The following is a 17,776-nucleotide window of genomic DNA, read 5'->3' as shown; positions in this document are numbered from 1 at the left end:
ATGCAAATTTTAATAACGCCTCCTTTACCTCTTTGGCCATGCCTCGTAGACAAACACAGTTTACCTGTTCTTGGGAACATACTGAACAAGCAAGCACAGGAAAACAGGCTCTGTTTACATTTCGAAGCGGTGGCATGTAAATGTGGCCACATGACCATGTTCAGCATTGGTATGCATTACCAAAGGCATACAGTATGTGCTGGTTTTTACCCTGCACCCTTTGATTAATAGCCTAGCTCTTCCTACCAAATGCTAGATTAGAGTAAACATAATGGTACTAAGTGGGGCATAGCTGTATCTCAATGAACAGATGGATAAACAATTTGTGGAGACTGCCATTGCATCGGTGATTTAATTTTAGGCTAAAAGGAACCTGTCAGGATAGGTACATAGCAGCTTCAATCGTTAACCTGCGTTTTAAAGTGCAGGCTCCAGGTCTGTCATCATCTTTTTTCCTTCAGTAATTCATGAGTCGGTGACCTAGAATAAGCATATGCCTATCAAGTTATGAGACACCCACAAGGACATAACTATATCCATATTAGGCTATGTGACTTCTTTAGGGTCAGAGCAGACTGGATCCACAATAATATATGTTGGTAGTAATAGCTTTTGACAAATGCATTTGAGTTAGATAAATGTATATAAAGTTTGGGAACCTCTATACAATTTCTAAGAATATAAATATTATTCAATGTCACTAAAGACACTGCCTTATAGATGGAGATTAGTGGTTTTCCATAAAGCGGCTCTATCACACATAATTACAGCTGATATGTACAAGATTTTTTTGGGTCAGTGACTTACTAAAAGAAGAATAAGGGTCATAGCCTTAGAACCAGCATTTGAACAATAAGTCAGTAATGGCAGCTACCATTTTCTTTCTTGACAGATCACTTGTATCTTGCTAACAATTTACTGGCATAACTTTTCATTTTCAATAGAAAGTGGTGTAATTTTATTGTCACTTTTTTTTGCTGGTTTCACCAGTTTTCTCCCTTTCCTACCCCAGTTTAACAAGTTTAACACAACGCTTTTAATTTTAGTTTCCATAAATAACTGAAAAACAGACCTGTGAAATCATTCTATAGCAGCAAAGTACAGCATAATAAGTGGAAGAAACTGCAGTTTTTATAAAAAGATCCCTTATACTGTATGTCTTGATCGTCTTTAGAATCTTGGGGATAAAGGATGTCATCAAATAGAGTTTTCATAAGGATTTAAAGCTTTTAGTAAAACATCTGATTCAACAAATGTACAAAGCTCCTCTCCTGCATGTAAATACAAATTCAAATAGCTTTAACTATATGCAAATATGATGAGATATATTCAAATAAAATGCACACAACTTGTGAGACAGTATAAAAACGAGATAAACAGTTGCTGCTATCACAAAAAAGGAAAACTGGCACAATTGTTTATCTACTACAGCACACCTACTAATCATTTTGTATTAAAGTTTTCGAAGACTGAAGTTTTGTTTTCTGTAGCTGTCTGGTACAATGTAGCAAAGCCATATAATAAGAAAATGTCAAAACATAGAATAAATTCTACTAGACTTAGTCTATTGAGTTTAAAGCAACGTTTTTGCTTCCCTTACCCCTCTCCAACATATACCCACCTTTCCTTCACATGCCCCATGGTGTTCAGCACCAGGAGAAAATATGCAGTATTTCTGCTTATAAAGGTGCATGTAGCTTACTCCATGGGACAGTACTGATGAATCCGTTCTGTCACACAGAGTGTCCATATCCTTATGTAGTTGTGACTCGTAACTTACACAAACCTTTCTTTGCTCCTGGCAACTGAACGAAGCAGAAGGAAAGCAAAAGGAAGATTAGTTGGGGTTTTTGGGGAGGGGAGTGCAATGTCAAGGTGCACCTGCTAAATTGTTCTGCGCAGGTTCACTTCAAGCCTAACTCCAGCTAAAACCTTTCTTTCTTTTCTAAAAATAGAGTGGAGAAAGGCTATTTATGTTTTTCACGTTCAAATTTTTTATTCAGAATTTTACACAATTTTACAATGTAGTAATACTGTAGAGTCAGATTGCAGAGTAGAAAAAATAACACACATTTGGCAAGAACAGATTGGATGTAGATAGAATATCAGTTCTCAACAACGAACCATAGGCCCATAACTTCCCAGGCTTGTTTATATGTTCATGTGTTTGTAACCAATTCAAGAAATGTTGTAAGAATTTCAACATGAAGGTAAGGTTAAGGGAGAGGAACTGGGGTAGGGGAATTCCAGAGGTTTCGGTATATATATATATATATATATATATATATATATATATATATATATATATATATGCAGCCATAAGACAGGAAATCATAAATACATAAATAGTCTCTATCCAAGGTTGCCATATTTTAGTGTACTAGTTAAAGTAAACTAGTAAAACCGGGTCTAGAAAGGAATCACAGTAAGCACCAGGATGGACGGCATTAGGTTAAAAAATAAGGTGGAGATAGAAAGGGGGGAGACCGTAATTACTAAGTTATAACAAATATTTCAACATAAGTGGAGGATACAGAATTAATTGGGGGGTCTTTTATTAAGCAATAGTAGCTAAGCTTTGAAAACGTTATTACTTGAGTTATCTATAAACATCTACCTGCCTGTCACGAATCAATCTTTTTTCATATGTCAGATATCTTTCTAATACATGTTCAGCAAAATATTGATCTCAGTTAAGAACTGAAAGAATCTAACATCGAATCTAATGCCGCGTACATACGAGCGGACTTTCCTGCATAATTAGTCCGGCAGATCCGATCGTGTGTAGGCTTCGGCGGACTTTTTTTCCCCAAAAGTCCGCCGGACCTAGATTTAAAACATGTTTTAAATCTTTCCGTCGGACTCAGTTTCTGACGGAAAGTCCGTTCGTCTGTATGCTGGTCCGACGGAAAGTCCGCTCGTCTGTATGTTGGTCCGACGGACCAGATACGACGCAAGGGCAGGGTATTGCATCTCACGCTCGCTGCAATAGGAAAAACAAATTTTCCTATTGTGGCAAGCGCAGGCATACCAGGCCCTTAGGTCTGGTATGGATTTTAAAGGGAACCCCCTACACTGAAAAAACGGCGTGGGGTCCCCCTAAAATCCATACCAGACCCCGATCCGAGTATGCAGCCTGGCCGGTCAGGAAAGGGGGTGGGGACGAGCGAGCACCCCCCCTCCTGAACCGTACCAGGCCGCGTGCCCTCAACATGGGGGGTGGGTGCTTTGGGGGAGGGGGCGCCCTGTGGGACCCCCCAAAGCACCTTGTCCCCATGTTGATGAGGACAAGGGCCTCTTCCTGACAACCCTGACCGTTGGTTGTCAGGGTCTGCGGGCGGGGGATTTATCGGAATCCGGGAGCCCCCTATAATAAGAGGGCCCCCAGATCCCGGCCCCCCACCCTATGTGAATGAGTACGGGGTACATGGTACCCCTACCCATTTACCTAGGGAAAAAGTGTCAATAATAAAACACACTACACAAGTTTTTAAAATAATTTATTAAACAGCTCCGGGGGGGTCTTCCTCCGGCTTCGGGGGTCTTCTTCCGGCTTCGGGGGTCCCTCCAGTTCCTCTTCTCCTGGCGTTCGGTTGGTTCTAAGAGGCCAGAGAGAGCGGAGAAGAACCAACCGGACGCCGGGAGAAGAGGAACTGGAGGGACCTCCGAAGCCGGAAGAAGACCCCCGAAGCCGGAGGAAAACCCCCCGGAGCTGTTTAATAAATTATTTTAAAAACCTGTGTAGTGTGTTTTATTATTGACACTTTTTCCCTAGGTAAATGGGTAGGGGTACCTGCATTCACACCTAGGCATTCTGAGAATGCGTGCAGAAACGTGCCGCATTTTTGTGTGTATGTGTATGCATTTTTTGTCACGCACATAAGGCAGTTCTTTGACTTCAGTGGTCTGCCTTATATGTGCCAAACATGCCAAAGTATCTCATGTAGCTTTTTGTTCACCCCCTTGGTGTCTGGAAGGTTGGAAAACCTTCTAGAACCAGAGGGCTGGAGTTAGGAGGAGATGTCATGAATATTTATGGGGTCTCAGCCAATCCCCAGAAGTTGGTTGGCAGGGGGCAGAGAAAACCCCATAAATAGACATGGGCCATTCCAGCATGGGAAGTCGGGTAGAAGATGGAAATGGAGTGCCAAGGAGAGGCTGTTGGTGGCCCTTGAGGCAACCCTCTGCCAGGGAGGGGTTATACCTCGAGTTGAGCTGAAGGCTTGGGATAGCTGACCTGGAAGGATCCCACCACAGGAGGCAGTTGAAGGAGAACCTTCAGGAGAGGCAGCAGGACAGACCAAAAGACAGACAGTGAGTAGAGATCAGGACTGAGCAGGCACAACACAAGGGGAGAGACTGTCAGCTGTAACAGTGCTCTCTGAAGACAGCAGTGGGCTTAGCCTTTATCCTTGACCTGGAGAACCTCCATGGAAGTGTGCCAGTCGGGCAGGACTGGGGCAGAAAGTCAATCAGGAGGACTGGGAGTAAGATCAGCCAGGAGTGGTTGGTGACAGCCAGGTGGGCTAGCAATTTCTGCTAGCAAGTGGAGCTAGGATCAGTGGCCACAAGGGAAGCAGAAGGAGGAATGTCATGCTGTTTGCTCACTACAAAAGAGAAAGCACTCTAGGGGTGGGACTATGTAGGCACTAAACAGATATCAATTATATAAAAATAGTATTTATTGGTATAGGGAAAATATGTATGTATATAAAAATCTAATAGGCATACAGTGCATCATGCAGTTGTGTATATGTAAGTACAAAATGATCATAAACAGTAAAGACCTCTAACGCGTTTCGCTGAATCTTCTTCAGAGGTATCTGAAACACGATGATATAGATAATTTGTCCAGTCATAAAGATTGCATCAATATGTATGCCACAATATTTAAAACCAAGATGGAAGAATCACTGGATTGCACTGGTGCTTGTGCCTTGCCGGACGCCCATCGATGGCCCAGGTGTCACACTGCAAAAGATCTCCCAATGGTCGCCGAAACCGGAGAGCATGGGAATCATAACGAGTATATTATACAGACACCCAGAAAGTATGGCCCAATATTATATTTGACGGTTGTAAAAGATCATAGGGTTCTCAAGAGAGTATGGAGCACCAAACTGGAAACCTTAGTTCAAATGGCAGTCCGCCTACTAGACGTCCAGATAGCAACCTGGTCACTGCACTAGTTGTCAAGGAACTGAGAGTTCCTGCCTTTATTGGGCTCTTGCTAAACTATTCCAAAACTGTTAGTTCCTTAACAGTGAGCAGCAGGTGCTTTGCTGAAAAAAAACAAGTTTGCGCTGGAGGAAGGAAAGATGGACTTTTTGTTAATATGGAGGAATTGTGCCTTTTGTTAAAAGTTCTGGACATTTTTCAAGTCGGGCATCCCATAATTCCTTTCCCCATCCAAGTTATCAACCCCTAATAGAACATCAAAAACAAGCTAAGGACTGGTTCCTGCTTTGGAGTGCATGAAGGAAATGCTGTGTGACTGGCTCCTTGCAGAAAACATGCATCTGCCGCTTGGGGTGCCATTAACAATGAATGGCACCACAAGCGAAACATGCAATATTCTTCTGTTTTGTAAATGCATGCAAAAAATCACACAATTTTTCAAATGTTCATGAAACACTCATGTAAATAGAACCTAACACCCATAGTTGACACCCAAAACGACACCCTGAGCCATCTGCAGAAGCAAAGCAAAAGCAGTTGAGTAAGGTTAAATAAAGGAGCATTTAAAAACTAAAGAAACTGCAAAGTGTTTAGTTAGTTTTTGAAGTAATGTAGTCGGAAAACTATAATTCATACTGACAAGCTGAGCTTTTCTTCAAGAATCTTTTTAAAACATGCCTTTTGCATTCAACAATAAATTCCCAAAGCAAGTAGACCTGGATTACAGGCGAAAAATCAAGGGTGAATTGCCAAATGCCTTTTGATGTGGAATTTGTGATTTAACTAAACTTTCTCTAATTAAAAGTACAACTTCTAAAAAATCCTGGTTAAAAGATCACTTTCATGGAAATGTCGTATTAAAATATTAAGCATGAAAATACACAGACTTCAAAGATAGCCACCTGTTGTGACCCGTTCCAGAAGACTTTGTCTGACAGGTATCACAGCTACTAACAGCTGGTAAGAAAATAAGAAAACCTTTGAATTGGTTCAGATCATTTGACACCACTGAAATTACGATAGACTTAAAAGGAATTAAAGGATTTTTTTTTTGCTTTTTGATAGCTTGGGAAAGGGTTAGAACCTCTGACAGGTAAGTTCAGGTTAAGGGTTAAAGCTGAACTCCAGCTAGAACAAGGAAAATAAAAATTAATTATCCAGTAATAATAGTTATAATAAAAGAACAGCTTTTGCTCCAACAATCACCTTTACTTTGGAGCTGCTCCCAGCTTCTGCCACAAGATATCTTTCTAGGTTAAATGATGGTCATTCAAGCCACTACTACTACTACTGTCCTCAAGCAACCTGAATCAGTTTTATTGCACAATGCTTACTTATTGTTATATGAGCACTGTGGGGGGGAATGACAGACTTCAGCTTTAGGTTTAGTAGTAAAACTTTTAGCAACACCACACCTTAAACTACACGTAAAGAACAGGTAGAATTCTGTGTAAATATTTTTATTGGTACAGTTTTCATCTATGTGTTTTAGCGTTGAATTGTTTCAGAGACTTGATGTATTTTTGTAGTTGTTTGAAAAGCTGGGACTCTCTAATAAGTAAATCACAGGTCAAGAGAGGACACGAACCACCTGAAACTCTTAGGTGATGGGCGGTCCATGTCTAAAAAGGTAATTTAAAGGATAAGTTCACCTTGCAGTTAAAAAAAAGTGCATATACTATTTTTTTAGGAGCCTGGTGCCATGCAGGACTCCTGCAGACTGTCAGTGTAAGCTGTCTGCCCGTCCATTGTACGGGCAGGCAGTTTCACACTGACAGGAATCAATGAACTACCAGAATGCTCAACAGCGCGTGGCAGTTCATTGAGAATCATGTCGACATCTGCAAAGGATGTCAGAACTTGTAGTTCAGGGATATGCAATTAGCGGACCTCCAGCTGTTGCAAAACTACAAGTCCCATCATGCCTCTGCCTCTGGGTGTCATGCTTGTGGCTGTCAGAGTCTTGCTATGCCTCATGGGAATTGTAGTTCTGCAACAGCTGGAGGTCCGCTAATTGCATATCCCTGTTGTAGTTGATTCATTCACAGAACTTTGTGAATGAATGACGAGGCCATGTGGGCGAAGCCCCGCATGGCCTCACTCTTTTAAAAACGGGACAGCTGGTACTGGAACATTTTTCCCATACTGCTGTCACAAAGAGGGCTCAGATTGCCGATCCACTGCAGGAGTGGGAACGTGTTACATGTTCACCCTAAAAACAGGTGGAATGTGTAACATGTTCCTGAAAATGAACTTGAAGATGATCCTTTAAGCACAGGGCACATGCCACCATCTTCTCTGTACAGCAACACAATGCTTCTCCTCTACCTCCCTGATGTCTTGTTGTTTCAGGCTGTATCTCACTGCCAGGAGCTGTAACACTAATTCTGGCAACCATAGCCAGATCCATGTTTGAGTGGAGTAGGTAACGCAAGAGTATTTTTTTCCCTCTCACTGACCACCAACACAAGAGCATCCTTACACCCTCTGGGTACCAATGTTGAGGTGTTTTTCTTCCTACTAACCCTCAATGTAAAAAGCATTGACTGCTGCACTCTGTATGCTGTGCCTTACATTGCTTACTCCTGGCTACTGCACTTTATATACTATGTTAGTCTCAACCCTTGCACTCTACACACTGTGTTGTACATTGCTTCATCCTAACCAATGCACTGTATGTGGAATGTTGTATGTTAAATAGTCCCGACCTCTGCACCACATAAGTAATGTTTAGTCTTGACCACTGTACTGTACTGTATATAGCATGTTGTAAATTTCATATGCATGACCCCCTCATTGCATATGCTATATACTGTAACCTGTGCTGTACTTTACATACTCCTGACCACTGTGTTTAATGAATGAATTACTGTAATTTATACTCTAACCCACATGACCAAAGGTACTTGACTTTATTTTGAGTTTTACAATGGGGGAAGGGAGGGGGAGCACAGCAAATCCCACATAGGGCACCATTTTAGGTCAGCCCTGTTGACTATGGAAGATACTCATTAATAACATATTAAAGATAATAAAGATAAAAATCAGCATCTACAATTAGTGTAGTCATTGACTTTTAAAAAACACAAACTTACAAGTCTATGAAGTCCAGTGCTCTCTTCCTAGCACCTGGCGTCTTTGCAGATTTTTTTCCCATGCTGCCATCTTGGATTTACTTGCTGTGTAAGGCAGGTGGACTGCAGGTAGATTGTGTGAGGTGTATCTCAGGAGACAGTAGGTGGTCTGAGGGCTACAACATCCTCACCTAGGTGAAAAAAGAGATTGTTAGGGTGAACACCACAAAAATGTACTAATTTCTCCCCAATATATTTTTGTGATTGCGTAATAGGCAGTGGGGGAGATGAGAATAAAGTCCAGTTTTATTTTCAGGTGAAGGTGTGCTTTAGGACACGAAGTTAATACATAATTATTGGAGTAAATTGATTTAGCCACACTATGTACATTTTTTAAATTCTTGATAGTGCTGAGACACTGCATTAAACCTGGCCATACACTGTTATTTTTTTCATTTGGCCCGCAGGTGCGGATGAAGCTAGTCCGGCATCCACCGCATTCAGCTGTTGGATGCAGAGACGGGCTGTCAGGATTTCACAAGCTCCCTTTTGTAAAGGTAAAAAAACTCTCCACTTTATTACACCACTATTCTGAATAGATTCAAGTACTCCATACCTCGTATGACTATTGATACTGTATTGTCTATAATAACATGACTTGGATTGGTATTACTACCCTCCATAAATATTGATTTTACTAATAATACCAAAAATTGATATTTCAATTGATTCATTTAATTTAATTAAAGTAATATGAGATTGCTGATACTATATAGGATTGATGTTAATATGGGTCTAATTGATACTATTAATTCCCAGTACTATTGTTCCAACCAATACATTATAAATAAATAACGTAATGAAATTAATTCATTTCATTAAAAATTAAAAATAAAATAAATATTTTTCTCATTATATCTCTTACTTGTTGTAATATGCTAAAAATAAATAATTCAATGATCAACAACTTTCCATTACATTTTTCAGCTATGATCAGCTACTTTATACTACAACCACTATTTGATTGCTGACTCTTCAACTGCCACTCTCAGGTACATTAAAATCAAAATACCTATAGTCAATGTTTCTAAAACACTATACAAGACAATTACCTCTTTCATTTACAAAAAGTCCTCTCCCTTTTTAGAATAAGAAAAAAATATATAGTACTTTGTTTTGTTCTTTACAGGACTCGCCATCTGGCCCCAGTGAATCTCCAGGCCATCCCCTGCCTATGCTGGGGGGTAGAGAGAATTTTGGGCTTTTTATTACTATTATTTTTTTCATTTTTTGATCTGGCATGGATGTAAAAGGACCTTTAAAATAATCATACTAAGAGCTTCTGGAGCCGAGAACTTGCCTGGCACACCTGTCTTTAAATCCTTGTAGTTTTTAACTACAATACCATGGAATGTTAATTCATTAATCCACCATACATAAGTGTACCCTGTAAAAATTGTTTGTGGAATGTTGTACATATGCAATGTCATATATGCTTATTCTCTTTTTTTCAATATATTTTATTTTAGAATAGAAATCTCTCTTGCTAATACATAGCCCTGAGGAAGAAGATACGTGTACTCTGAAGCGCGTTGGGTGCAAGAGTACTGTATACTGTTATATGTACAATGGTGAAAATGTTATAAACGCATTCCTTATGTTATATGTTTAAACTCTTTTTATACAATATATTTAATAAACTACCTTTGTATATAAATACTTTTTTACTCTTTACGTGCCTTAAAAGTCCACCACTAGGGGTTTTTGTTCTTTAGCAGGTGCGGATGAATGTCATGATCTCCCTTCCTTCATTCACAGGCCACCTTGGTTTCATTGAAAAGAATGCATGTTTTAAGTGAAGAATCTGGAGTGTGAGTGACCCATTGTGTCTGAGTATTCTACCTAGAACCAAAACTCACAGAGCCAAATAGTCGATGTTGGCTGCACTGTACAGGGGTGGGTGAAAGTCAGTAATGCTAAAGTTGTACATAACGCTGCAGCAGCCTAGAAACACGTAATTAATGTTCATGTGTGCTATTTTTACTGCGCACGTGTAAAGAACTTGTTTTTGGTCAGAGTTCAGTTTTAGGGCCAGTTCACACCATAGAGACGCAGTCCAGATGCGTTCCAGATGCTTTTCTACATGCACATTTTTTACGCATTTTTGATGCGTTCCAGTGCGTATTTCATGCATTTTTGATGCAGTCCGGTGCATTTTCCCCCTCTTTTTTCTTAAATAGGGACATGTGGGTTCCAGTGCGTTTTTGGTGCATTTTGATGCGTTTTACAGCGTTCCAGTACAGTTCAGTGCAGGAAAAATGAAGTATGTTCTACTTTTTGGTGTGAACTATGCCATCGAAAACCATATAACCTACTTTCCATGCGTTTTGGATGCAGAAACAAACGCACTGGACTGCATATTGTGTGAACTGGCCCTTAAAGTAGATCTAATTTTAGATCTGACATTTATTTGCTAAAGCACTGTGTGCCGTAAACAATTTCAATTTTATTCCATAAATACCATTTTCACATTTTTTTTTTTTTCACAGTGCTGCTGATCTCTTCTGGCTCTTTGTAAGCCTTTTCCTATTGACATGCACTTGTTCCTCCACTGTCTGCACAATATTGCTATAATCCAGTTTACTGATAGTGAGAGTAATCTTACTCTTGTAGTCTTCACCAAGGGTGCATTAAACTGTGTGACAAAGCACACTGTTGGTTTCGCCCCATCCCCAAACACTTACCTGGTGCTTCTCCTGGCTGAAGCACCACTCCGCCACTTCCATGTCTGAAAGGAGATACAGGCAACAGTGGGAGTAATAGGCTCCTGCTACTGTCAGTCAAACTCCAGTGAAGAGGGAGCGTCGGCGTGGCTTACTGGCACTGTATGTGTCTATAGACCCACAGATCCCGGCTTGGGAGGGCGCCCTACGGGTGCCCCCTCAGCACAAGGAAGAGTGGACAGCGCTGACAGGGGACTCCAGAAAGCTAAGACTACTATGTACAATTTCACACTATATCTTTTTTTAGGATTTTAGTGATTGGGTTAAGATCTACTTTTTTCTTGTTGCATCCCTACCTCATTCTGTGGCAGAAATGTCTTCGCAGAATCACACAGTACTAAGATCCCAGCACTAGAAGAAACTACTTCAATATGTATATCATGTGTCTATGATCTAATATAATACCTATCAACTCCTGCCATTATTCTAATATTCATTTCCAGATAAAACTGTGAGATAAAATTACAACCCTAATGACACCCCATAGGCCGAATACGCAGATGATACACATAGACCCGTGCAGCCACAATGTAATATAAAAAGCTAAGGGGGAGATGGGTTTTTCTCAGTAGATCCTAGTCAGTGGAGGACAGTTAAAGCATTGACACGTACTAGAACAACATGCAGAAGCTCCCAATGCAGCTGAGCAGTTACTGTATATAATTGTAGGCACTGTGCTAAACCAGAGCCCAGGGGAGCATAGCTACAACGTGAACCGGGACATGTATCCCAATACTGATCCAATCTACAGCTTTGAAGCAGCACAGTAAAAAGTGCCGCATTGCACTGGGAGCACAGCAGGGATAGTAGGGGTTAAGATCCACAACAGTTTTCCTTGCAGACATGCTTTGAAACACTAAATGGAAGATGGACTTTGGCTCACCTTTTCCTGTGTGGTTATCATCACAGCTGATTCAAGATCTCTGTCTGTGTGGGTTCTGCAGCTACTGTTGCATCTGTCCTGTAAAGAAAACATTCATTATTATTCAAGGTCTAAGCACTGATATTGGTTGATAACAGGGCAAAGACAGAAGGTGGTTATTAAATTTGCTATTGATCATCATCAATCTTGTAAAGCATCAATATAATAACAAACCCTCTGTGTACAGAACAAAACACATCAAATCTAGAGAGCCTTGCCCATTCTCCAGTAGCTCTATCAGACATGTTACATTGAACCATTTAATAGTACATGTATAGACTTGGGACTATTCAGAGGGATCTGCTATCCAACATTACCACCTGCTGGTAGAACTGGCAAATAGCAATTTTCAAAAATGGTCTAAATAACTAAACTTGAATTTGTGTTTTAAATACTCATTAGGAATCAGGGAAATTTTTCCTAATTTATCCTTAACAAGACTTGTATATTTTAAAGGGCACATACATTATTAAATAGCATTAAGATTGTTCCTTTAATACACCAGTAAACTGACTTTTATGCCGTGTACACACGGTCGGATTTTCTGACTGGAAATGTTGGATGTGAGCTTGTTGGCTGAAAGTCCGACCGTGTGTATGCTCCATGGAACATTTGTTGTCGGACTTTCCGCCAAGAAATGTTGGCTAGCAGGTTCTCAAATTTTCCACCAACAAAACTTTGTTGTCGGACTTTCCGATCGTGTGTCCATCGCACAAAAGTTCACGCATGCTCAGAATCAAGTGCGAGCCAGAAGCGCTCAGTCTTGTAAAACTAATGTTCGTAATGGAGATATCACGTACGTCTTGTATGTCACTATGTTCGTAATTGTTGGACAACATTTCTGTGACCATGTGTATGCAAGACAAGTTGGAGCCAACAACCTTCAAATAAAAATCCACGGTTTTGTTATCGGGAAAGTCTGATCGTGTCTACGGACATTAAACTGAGCTAGTTTGGTCATTTCATATCCAAATGGCACATTACACCCTTTTGGCTGAAGTTGTACAAAACTAACAAGTCATGTGGAAACTATATCACTGTGTAGACAGTATAGAATTTCATTATTGTAGGAATAGGCTACACAAAAGTATCAGTTTGACACATTTAGCTAGTTTACGGTACATTGTGATATGTAGAAAGAGGAATGATTTTACTGTTGTAAAAAAGAAACAGGGATACCATTTAACGTAAGGTATATAGGTAAACAACACACCTCTGCCATACCCCATTAAAGCAGACCATGTTTATTACTGGGTGGCCGTCCTTGTCACGGTGTGCTGGTGGTCATCCCAGCCCAGACAAAACCCAGCTGCGCAGCTGGAGGTGGCTATACTGGGCTCATATGCAGCCTGGAGTAATTTGGTGTTCCAGGGAGCTAGCGCTCATCTGTTAGTGACAGTTCCTATGAAAACTACAATAAGGGTTTGGCAGTGCACTAGAGCAATATACAGGAAGCCTCTCCTCTCCGCATACCTCTCTATGTGGCAACCCTCTGCTTCCTCACTTATATACTATCCCGGACCTTTCGCTTCGGGCCAAGAGGGGAATCACCACTCTGAAACACGTAATTGTGGATGGTAAACTCATGCCCTTTCAGGAAATGAGGCACTTATATTCAGTGCCTAGATCCTTCAAATTTAGTGGCTGGTATTTGCCCTCAACACTCCACAGAAACTGCTCTTTTTAAACTCACAAATGACCTACTAACTGCAAAAACCTCCTCCTCAAAAAACTTTACTCCCTCGGCCTCTGTGACTGTGCTCTTCAGTGGCTCTCATCCTACCTATCCCAATGCACCCTTAGTGTCACTTACAATTCTACTTCCTCCACTCCTCTTCCCTTCTCCATCGGGGTCCCCCAAGGTTCTGTTCTTGGACCTCTTATATTTTCAATCTACACCTCTTCCCTAAGTCAGCTTTCAATATCATTTCTACGCTGACGACACACAAATCTATCTCTCCATCCCTCAACTCACTTCATCAGTCTCCTCATGCATCACTAACTTACTAACAGACATATCTGTATGGATGTCACACCATTTCCTCAAACTCAACTTGTCCAAAACCGAACTTATAATATTTCCTCCCCCACGTGCCTCTTCCCCTGACTTATCTGTCAAGAGCAATGGCACAACCATCCACCCATCCCCACATGTCAGCATGCTAGGTGTTATCCTGGACTCTGAACTCTCCTTTCGGTCGCACATCCAATCACTTTCCAAAGCTTTCCGCCGCAACATCTCTAAACTACGTCCCTTTCTAACCAATGAAACCACAAAGCTCCTGATTCACTCCCTGGTTATCTCTCGCCTTAACTACTGCAACTCCCTCCTCATTGGCTTTCCTTTAAATAGACTATTCCCCCTTCAGTCCATCATGAATCCTGCTGCCAGACTCATCCACCTTACAAACCGCACAAAGTCTGCTACCCCTCTCTGCCAACCCCTCCATTGGCTGCCACTTGCCAAACAATTTAAATTTAAAATACTAACATTAAGTTACAAAGCCATCCACAACTCTGCCCCCAGCTACATCACTAGCCTAGTCTCAAAATACCAACCCAATCGCCCTCTTCGTTCCTCCCAAGACCTCCTGCTCTCTAGCTCCCTCATCACCTCCTCCCATATCTGCCTCTAGGACTTCTCCTGAGCCTCGCCCATCCTCTGGAATTCACTACCCCAATCTGTCAGACTGTCTCCAAATTTATCTTTTAGGCAATCCCTGAAAACATTCTTATTCAGAGAAGCCTATCCTGCCTCTATCTAACACATGCACTCTTTTCTCCATTAGCTCATCCCCCACAGCTATTACCCTTTTGTATAACTTGACCCTCCCTCCTAGTTTGTAAGCTCTAACAAGCACAGCTCCCTATTTCCCCCCTGTATTGAATTGTATTGTAATTGTACTGTCGGCGTTATATAAATCCTGCATAATAATAATAATAATAATAATAATAATAATAGTGGCAATTACGGCATGCCATCGGGGCTCAGTTTCCAGAGCCTGTGATCCTTGAGTCAGACTCCATTGAACTCCTTTTGACCTCAGGTGTAATGGGGAAACCTCTATCCACGCTTTATCTGTATTTGACCGTGGCCTTTGACACTAAACGGGACTCGTTCATTAGACAAGTAGAGGGCAGACATCCTGGCCCTTAGAGAAGAGGTGTGGGAGGACTGCATTTCCTCTTTTGTTTCTTCTATGATAGCAGCAAAAGACAGGTTCATACAACTAAAGATCCTCCAAATGGCATATTATACCCCACAGAGACCCATATATACCCTCAGTTAGATCCGGGGTGCACTAGATGTAACCTTGAGACTGGCATTTTTTGGCATCTGATCTGGTCCTGTCCCAAACTTTGCCTTATTAGAAAGCGGTGGCTACATCTCTGGATGATGTCTGTGATGCAAATGTACCTCTGGACCCTGTGGTTCTGCTACTGAGTAACTTCGAGGACACAGACATAGATATATTAAGCTCTGCCTAACCTTTTCTCTATTTTTTATGCAAGAAGAGAAATACTTTTAAGATGGAAATCTGTTGAACCCCCTACCCGCACCTCTTGACTACAAACAGTTAATTCAGTCCTTCCCTTATAACCTATATAGAATTACGTATGAGAGCAGACAATGCCCAGGGAAATTGAATAAAGTTTGATCAAAATGGATAGATGCATGTGGCTAATTGCTAATGTTATGGTAAATGCTTTTAAGATGGTGTGTACGCAACCTGGTTGTCCTATTCCTCAATCTTTCTGTTAAAAAAAAAAGCAGACTATGAAGAATACGTACATACACAAAACCAGATTGGTAAAATCCAAATTTTTTTCGCTCCTACTTTTCCATTAAACTGGCTTTTTCAAATAAACTCAATAAGTTGGAGGTTGAATGCAAACTTATAGCGAATTTGGTAGTTAAATAGTACATTTTTTAAATAAATTTCTGTCCAACAGGCCAATAAAATGGGACAACAGAGGAGGAAAGGGGAACAGAAGAATTTGGTTCAGCTTGGCTCACTATTGATAGCTTATCTTAGATTGCTTTGTGCTACTAAGCATTATTGATGTTATTCTTCCATATACAAGAAATTGGCGTATTCGGTAATACAGTACAAATAGCAATGGTGAGTTGTAGTAACCCCTAGCAAGCAATCTGATTTACTTTACTGTAGCTAGACCATTGAAGGGTGTACTCACACTAGGGTGTATGTACCTTGCCTGACCATAACTGACCCCCAAAATGTAATCCATGTGAGTTGTATGATACCTTTGTACAGTTCAGCCTTCTGTGCCCTTGCCTGCATGAAAGAGGTAATCGGGCATGGGTCAGTTGTGCTCTGCCTCTGACATGGTGCGCTTATGTGTGATCACTAATCTTTGCCCAAGTACAGAGCTTTTATGGACCACTAAGCACTCACAGTGCACAAACACAGGGGTCAATGTCGTCTGGCTGGCAGAGGTGATGGCATTCCATGCCAGGCCCAGCACAATGCGAGCACAGACCAGCAGGGGAGTGGGACAATCATACTTGGGTACGGTGTAAAGGCAAATGTTCCTAGTATGAGTACACCCTAAGAAACAGGTTCTGATTGATTTCAGTGTTTCAGGATAAGCTGTGCTGGAGGCTGCCATTATGTGACATTGGATATGGTTCTATTTTCAGGCACAATATTGTAAGTATGACTGTTCACATCTGCCAATTTTAAAATACTTTTTTTTTTTTTTTTGCTGCAGTTTTCAGCAAACACACTTTAGATGGAGTTAGATGGTAACAGGTGAAATGAATCTAAAATGCACAATGCACTTTCAACACACCTAATATCTACAGATATGAACAGAGCCGGAGGGTGCTCTGGTGCTCACTATCCTGGGAACTAGTATCTATTTAACAATGCACACAATAAATCATCAAATATCATCCAAAGCTTTTATTGCAGAAAGGTCACATCACAAGGTCTAAGTGCAATGTTTCAGAGCAGTGCAGAACCCCTTCATCAGGCATGTGATGATCACATGCCTGATGAAGGTGTCCTGCACATATCCGAAACGTTGCATTTAGTCATTGTAATGTGATCTTTCTGCAATAAAAGCTTCGGACGATCTTTATTGATCCGTGGTGTGCTGGCGAATATGTTCGTTGATCTGTAATGAGCCCAGTTTCCAGCTGGTAGTTGCTGGAGCACCCGCTATTGACGAGCCTATGTTCAGGAGCATGTGTGATTGGAATGTTGACAATACCTTGTATCTGCTCAGACATTGATAATTTAACAATCTACATTGTAGGTTGACACAGGTAAGAAGTGAACTAAAAAGAGCCAAAAAGCTAAGGCTCATGCCTTGGCTACAGCAAGTGCAGATAGAGTAACTATCTTTAGGACCAAGTGTTGTGGGTGCCCTGTCATGACTGTGCTTTCTATTATTGACCAACCATGTACTTGTACTTGTCATGTACCATGACAATTTTTGTTTGTGCCGGTGTACGTAGCTAAATGTTCTAGTAAGGCTTCCCCATGACAAAGAGTTGGAGTTTCATGGGGGTGGAAACCTGAGGAAGTGGATATTCACAGAAGTAAATAGCTGTGAGTAAGTTTCTTACAAAGTGGTCACCTAAAAGGTCATTAGGACCCATTCAGGGATTGACTGTTCAGCAGGACAGAAGCCAGCCTCTAGATCAGGAGGTCTCCACACTTTCTAAACAAAGGGTCAGTTTACTGTGCTTTCGACTTTAGGGGGGCCAGAGCATGGCCAGTACGAGGAAATAATGTCCAATCTTTGGTATTAGAGGAGTTATTAGGGCCCCATCATTGGTGTTGGTGGGA

At 41.1% G+C, this 17,776-nt stretch overlaps 2 long non-coding RNA genes across 5 annotated transcripts in view; one reads left to right on the top strand and one right to left on the bottom strand.

The window, feature by feature from the left end:
• LOC141132505 (uncharacterized) overlaps window positions 1-12,249 on the bottom strand; it is a 283,878-nt gene extending 271,629 nt beyond the window's left edge. For all 4 annotated transcript variants that reach the window (XR_012242913.1, XR_012242915.1, XR_012242914.1 and 1 more), the window contains exons 1-3: window positions 12,132-12,249; window positions 11,919-11,996; window positions 8,274-8,443 (exon numbers count right to left, since the gene is read on the bottom strand). This is a non-coding gene — a long non-coding RNA (uncharacterized lncRNA). The remainder of the gene's footprint in view (window positions 1-8,273; window positions 8,444-11,918; window positions 11,997-12,131) is intronic.
• Window positions 8,705-9,808, top strand: LOC141134593 (uncharacterized). The gene is made up of 3 exons (XR_012243224.1): window positions 8,705-8,809; window positions 9,240-9,304; window positions 9,442-9,808. It is a non-coding gene; the product is annotated as an uncharacterized lncRNA (long non-coding RNA).
• Window positions 12,250-17,776: the final 5,527 nt, after the last annotated feature.

Source organism: Aquarana catesbeiana, linkage group LG03, assembly GCF_042186555.1.
Source record: "Aquarana catesbeiana isolate 2022-GZ linkage group LG03, ASM4218655v1, whole genome shotgun sequence".
Classification (NCBI taxonomy): domain Eukaryota; kingdom Metazoa; phylum Chordata; class Amphibia; order Anura; family Ranidae; genus Aquarana; species Aquarana catesbeiana.
This window is presented reverse-complemented; position numbering and strand designations above follow the sequence as displayed.